The sequence below is a fragment of the Micropterus dolomieu genome, unplaced genomic scaffold (assembly GCF_021292245.1).
Source record: "Micropterus dolomieu isolate WLL.071019.BEF.003 ecotype Adirondacks unplaced genomic scaffold, ASM2129224v1 contig_4966, whole genome shotgun sequence".
Classification (NCBI taxonomy): Eukaryota; Metazoa; Chordata; class Actinopteri; order Centrarchiformes; family Centrarchidae; genus Micropterus; species Micropterus dolomieu.
Window position 1 is genome coordinate 1 of NW_025733955.1, and position 6387 is coordinate 6387.

Below are 6387 nucleotides of genomic sequence, written 5' to 3' on the forward strand. Positions count from 1 at the left end.
GGGATTTCTTAATAACGTAGAATGAACAGGAGGAATAATTACTGTTTAAATGTTCATATGGACACCTGGATAACAAACAGACTTGGACAATGTGGAACTCCTTTAATCTTTCAGGTAAACCAGGTGTGAGTCAGATTTTTTCTCCTGTCTAAAAACTATAAAAATAAATGCCGTTCATTTATAAAACGTGACTTAAGATAGAATCTTAAACTTACACATTATCTTACGTCTGGCCATGAGGTTATCAGGTGTAACAAGAGAATGATGCTAGTAGGGAGGGTGATAGATAAAGGAGGATGTGGTTAATTTGGTGGATAAAGTAGTCAAAGAAGAAAGTGATGCACCAATGAGATGACCAGCTGACCGGTGACTGAACAGCATGTTTTTGTTTGTACCTCTGCTCTGTTGTGTGGTGTCTCATCAGCCTCAGGTTGTTTTTGCAAGGAGCTCTTTCTGACAGGAGAATAAATAAAAGAAGCAAATTATTAACTAAACACATTACTCATTTCTTCAAACAAACACTAATACAATGCTAAAATGCCCATATGTACATTGAGAGTTATTGGTTGCTCTTGTACAAACTGGCCTCAAATAAATCCCTCCCTAAAGTAGTTTCAATGTAAGTGATACACACAGAAATCATATTCTGTGTGTATCTTCCACAGTTAGTATTTTTTTGTATGGTATTTCCTGCATCACTTACATTGAAACTGCTTTCAGAGGGGATCTCTTGAGGGCCAGTGTTAACATGAGGAACCATTACAGCTAACTTTCAATGTGACTATTGCTTTGAGACTGACTTGACTTGATACCAAAAAATGTGAACGCATCCTTTAAGATCCATAGTAAATTGAATCACAGAGAAACTGATCTGCTCACCTAATCCATATGAAGACAGAGAGAAGAAGTATAAAGACCAGAACAACAGCACTGACTGATAGAACAACCGGAAATTTCAATGAACCTGGAAAACAACAGCACAATCACTGGAAAAGTTACAGGAATGTTTGGGTCTAATAGTGAAGATAACTGGACACAAATTACGGTTTAAGTTATTTTGGGATCGGTTTTGTCAAAATTAAAAAAATAATCCAAACTAAAGTAAGGTGAGCTTCTGTAACCCAAGGTCAGCTCAAAGATGTGTGAGGACCCCTTGAAATGTAGTATAACCTTACCTGCCACAACAATCAGATGTAAGGTGGAGTTATGACGTCCTCTTCTGTTCAGGGCTTCACAGTAATAATTCCCACTGTGTTCAGCTCTGAAGTCAGTGATGGTGAAGTTCTGTCCTGATGCTTTTGGTGAGTCTTCATTCTCCTTGTACCAGGTATATTTAGCTGCTTGGTCTGCATCACTGCTGCAGGTCAGAGTCACTGAACTGCCCTCCACTATCTCAGCAGAGGGACTCACTGACACAGAGGGAAGCTTTGGAGCATCTGGGAGAGAATGTGCATAGAAATAAAACAGGTTTTAGGCAAACAAGTTTGTTGTTTTGAGTGCCTCCTACTGGGAAGGTCACCAAAGAGAAACATTAACACATAAACAGTATATGTCATAATTTATTTGGTTCCTTATCTACTAATGCTCCACTTGATAATCTGCAACATGGTAGGGGAGAAACTTTGTAGTGACCAACTAACATTTAGTGAAAATACAATATTAACATATATAGAACATTTACTACGTCAGGATGGACAAGAGAGGCTTTAGCATGGTGAATTTCTCCCCCACTAAAGCTGTAAGCTTTGTAAAAAGGAAAATATCAACAGATAAACTAGAACAGAAAACGTGTCTATATTTCACATGACACATCTCTAAATTAAAAATACAGTATATCATAAAAAACATCGACAAATGATGTCATGATTTGGCTTCGCCTCCTCCCCCTCCCTTGTGTCTTCTCAGTTTTTTCCCTCCCTGCTGTTTCTGTCAGTCTTGTCTGTCTAGTCCTGTCAGTGTGTGTGTGTGTGTGGGCGCACCTGTGGCTCATCTACTATCAACTCCTGCAGTTAAATACTCCAGCTCAGCTCCCACTCTTCGCCAGTTTGTCAGTTTACCTCCGGTGTTACTCCCGTGTGTGGAGTCGCTGCTTGCCTGCCCGTCCATTGAGTTACCTGCCCTTTTCACTCGCCGCCAGCCTGTCTGTCCGCCCTGACGGCGTTCCAGAACGCCTTCATCGGATTCCCTCTGAGCCTGGAATTCCCCGCATGCTCCCTAACCCTCTGGCCTCCCCTGAACACTTTAATAAATCTTGCCTGTGTTCTTGTTAACCATCTTGTGTCCGCTTCTGAATCCTTTCAGTGCAACCTAACAGTACGAACTGGCCAGCTATGGATTCAGCGGACACAATCGATTTGGTAGACACAACAGCAGATGCCCCGAGGAGTCAGTTAGCTCTCGCCAGCCAAGGAATCCTCCTGGGGGAACACGACCAATCCATCCGGACTCTCATGAACGCACAAAAAGGTATTCATGAACAGATTGCTCGCCTTTCCGATCAAGTAACTGCACTGTTGCAATTAGTCTCCTCTACTCAGCCATCTCCCCTAAGACCTGTTCCTCAACCAAATCCTACCCCCCCGACCCTGAGGCCGTGGTTTCCTGCTTCAGTGTGCCATTGTGTTCACCCAACGGCCGCAGACCTTCGCTTCTGATCCTACTAAGGTACTCTATATCCTGGGCCTGTTAAGAGGGAGAACACTAGCCTGGACAGAAGCAGTAAACGTCAATATTCCGATTACAACCCTGTCTTTGCACCAATTCGAGGCAATGCTCTGAGAGGTTTTTGATCATCCCGATCACTGTGGTGACTTCTCTGTAGAGCTCAGAACCCTGTCCGCCGACGCGGGCTGGAATGATGCAGCGCTACTGGGTGCATTCAGGAAGGGATTAAATGAAGAGATTAAGGATGAATTAGCGTCACGAGATGACCCTTCCAGTTTGGGGTAAGGGGTGGTGATGGCACAATGGATAAGATGCCTGCCTTTGGTGTGAGAGACCCGGGTTCAATCCCTCACTGTGATCATCCACCAATGTGTCTGCGTGAGCGGCGGAGGGAGCATGCTGACCGGCCCGCCTCTGATCCTCGGCCACGTCGCCCACTCACCTACGCAGCCCCCATGATCCCTGCCACTACCTCTGGGCCGCAGCACAACTTCCATTTCCCTACCTGAGCCCATGTAGTTGACACCGGAGGAACACTCTCGCAGACACAATCAGGGTGCCTCTATTGTGGCAGCAAGGGTCACTTTGTTTCCTCATGCCTGGTTCGGCCAACAGGCCCGGCTCTTCAGTAGGCGTGGGCGTACTGAGGGGCCAGCACCTTAGCCCCATTAACAATCCCCCTCGTCTGCTAATCCCTGCCACTTTGTGCACGCCTTTGATTTCTCTGCCACTCCAAGCCCTCACTGACTCCAGTGCAGAGGGAAATTTTATTAATCGGAGTCTGGCCATTCAGTCTAGTTTCCCTCTGGAACCACTTCCTGAGCCCTGTACTGCCCAGGCACTAGATGGCCACATCCAACACAGCCCATGTTGTTGAGTCTACGAAACCCCTTAGACTAGTGTTATCTGGAAATCACCATGAAGAAAATCTCATTTAAAGTCATCTCTGCCCCACAGACCCCTATCATTTTAGGGTTTCCCTGGCTCAAACTACGCAATCCTCATAGACTGGGCCACCAGCAAGACTCTGGGCTGGAGTTCTCACTGCTTATCCTCCTGTCTGCAATCTGCATTACCCCCAGCAGAGGGTGCTACTCCCCCACTAGACTCTGAGTCCCCTGACTTAACTACAGTCCCCTCTGAATATCATGACCTGAGAAGAGTGTTCAGCAAGGATCTAGCGCTGTCTCTCCCACTTCAAAGACCTTATGACTGTGAGATCAAACTGCTCCCTGCAAACTGCAAGAAAAGATTAATCCCTTCGTCCCTGTATTGATTACCGTGGCCTGAACAACATAACTGTTAAAAACAAATATCCATTGCCACTGATCAACTTAGCATTCGAACCCCTGCAGCAAGCCAGTCTTCTCCAAACTGGATCTTCGCGACGCCTACCACCTGGTGCATATTAAGGAGGGGGACGAATGGAAGACTCCTTTCAACATCCCACTCGGCCACTTTGAGTGCCAGGTAATGCCTTTTGGTTTGACTAATGCGCCTGCAGTATTCCAAAACCTGGTGAACAATGTACTTCGTGACTTCCTGAATCGTTTTGTTTTTGTATACTTGGATGAGATATTAATTTTTTTTTTCCAGACATCCCGTTGAGCACGTTTCCCACGTCTGCCAGGTTCTTCAGCGGCTGCTGGAGAACCGGTTTTACGTCAAGGCAGAGAAGTGTGAATTTCACTCCAATTCCATGAGATTTTCGGGCTATATCATTGGGCGAGGACAGATACAGGCAGACCCAGTCAAGAACTATGTAGTGGTAGAGTTGCCGGTTCCGGTTTCCTGTAAACAGCTACAACAATTTTTGGGATTCGCTAACTTCTACTACAGGTTTATCAGGGATTACAGTAAGGTCGCCGCCCCTTTAACCAAACTAACCTCCACCAAATCAGCTTTCTCCTGGCAGCCTGAGGCCCAGGTTACCTTTGTCAATTTAAAGTCCCTGTTCACGTCTGCTCCCATCCTAGTGCATCCAGATCCCACCAAGCAGTTTATCGTCGAGGTAGACGCATCAGACAGTGGGGTGGGGGCCGTGTTGTCCCAGCGTTGTGCCTTCTTCTCACGTCGACTAACACCCGCGGAGAGGAATTATGATGTGGGGAATCGAGAATTGGGCTTTGTTTTTTGGTCGCCTCAACATGTCTCTTACCTACAGGCCAGGCTCTAGGAACACTAAACCTGACGCCCTCTCCAGGATGTACCACTCACCCACGGATGCTCCCAGCCCAGACACCATCCTCCCTCCCAGCTGCGTGGTGGCAGCCATTTCCTGGGAGGTTCAGTCAGTCATTAGGGAGGCTCAGAGGGCCCACCCAGATCCAGGTAACGGTCCTGCCAACCCTTTATTTGTGCCTGATCCTGTCCATTCACAGGTCCTGCAGTGGGTCCACAGCTCACGCTTTTCCTGCCACCCTGGGTATCGGAGGACCTTATCCCTGCTCAAGAGAAGTTTCTGATGGCCAACTATGGAGGCAGACACACGGAAGTTTGTGTCAGCCTGCACAGTCTGCGCCCGGGGGAAGTCGTCCACATCACCCCCCCCTTTGTTGAGCTCCGTCCACTACCTGTACCTGGTCGTCCATGGTCTCACATAGCCCTGGACTTCGTCACCGGCCTACCCCCGTCCCAAGGTAACGACACCTTACTCACCATAGTTGATCGCTTTTCCAAGTCTGTCCACTTTGTTGCTCTACCCAACTTGCCCACAGTACGTGAGAACACTGACCTCCTCGTCCAGCATGTGATCCACCTTCATGGAATTCCCAAAGACATAGTGTCGGACAGAGGCCCACAGTTTGTTTCTAAGGTATGGAGCAAGTTTTGTCAGTCTCTTTGGGCCTCTGTCAGTCTCTCATCTGGTTTCCATCCTCAGACTAATGGACAAGCTGAGAGGGCCAACCAAGACCTGGAGGCAGCCCTCCGATGTATCGCTGCCCAGAACGCCGATTGTTGGAGTTTCCACCTGGCTTGGGCCGAGTACGCCCACAACTCTCTTGTCAGTGCGGCTATGGGTCTGTCTCCATTCGAGGCCTCTCGGGGCTACCAATCTCCGCTGTTCCCGGCTCAGGAGAGTGACCTCTCAGTGCCGTCGGTCCAACACCACTTCCGCCCCTGTCGCAGGTTCTGGAGGGACACCTGGGGCCGCTCTCCTCAAGTCTACGGAGAACAACCGCCGCCTGACAGACCGACATAGGGTCCTGGCCCCTGAATATAAGCAAGGTCAGAAGGTCGGGTTGTCTACCAAGAATATTCCCCCAGCGTTCTGCACACGTGGTTCATCTACCATCAACTACTGCAGTTAAATACTCCGGCTCAGCTCCCACTCTTCGCCAGTTCGTCAGTTTACCTCCGGTGTTACTCCCGTGTGCGGAGTCGCTGCCTGCCGGCCCATCCATTGAGTTACCTGCCTGTTCGCTCGCCGCCCGCCAGCCTGTCTGTCCGCCCTGACGGCGTTCCAGAACGCCTTCATCAGATTCCCTCTGAGCCTGGAATTCCCCACATGCTCCCTAACCCTCTGGTCTCCCCTGAGCACTTTAATAAATCTTGCCTGCATTCTTGTTAACCGTCTTGTGTCTGCTTCTGAATCCTTTCAGTGTAACCTAACAAATGAGACAATATCTTTTCACAAAACCTTATCATTAAATAGATCATAGGTTCAGATTGTCAGGTTTTTCTAAATATAATACTTTGATTGCCATATTATGCATGTTGAAA

The 6387-nt window shown here is 47.9% G+C and overlaps 1 long non-coding RNA gene across 1 annotated transcript; it reads right to left on the reverse strand.

The window, feature by feature from the left end:
* Positions 1-95: 95 nt before the first annotated feature.
* On the reverse strand, positions 96-1323 carry LOC123964725. Its single transcript, XR_006823517.1, has 3 exons — positions 1176-1323; positions 880-964; positions 96-453 (listed from the first exon to the last, which is right to left on the reverse strand). It is a non-coding gene; the product is annotated as an uncharacterized LOC123964725 (long non-coding RNA).
* Between the last annotated feature and the right edge of the window lie 5064 nt (positions 1324-6387).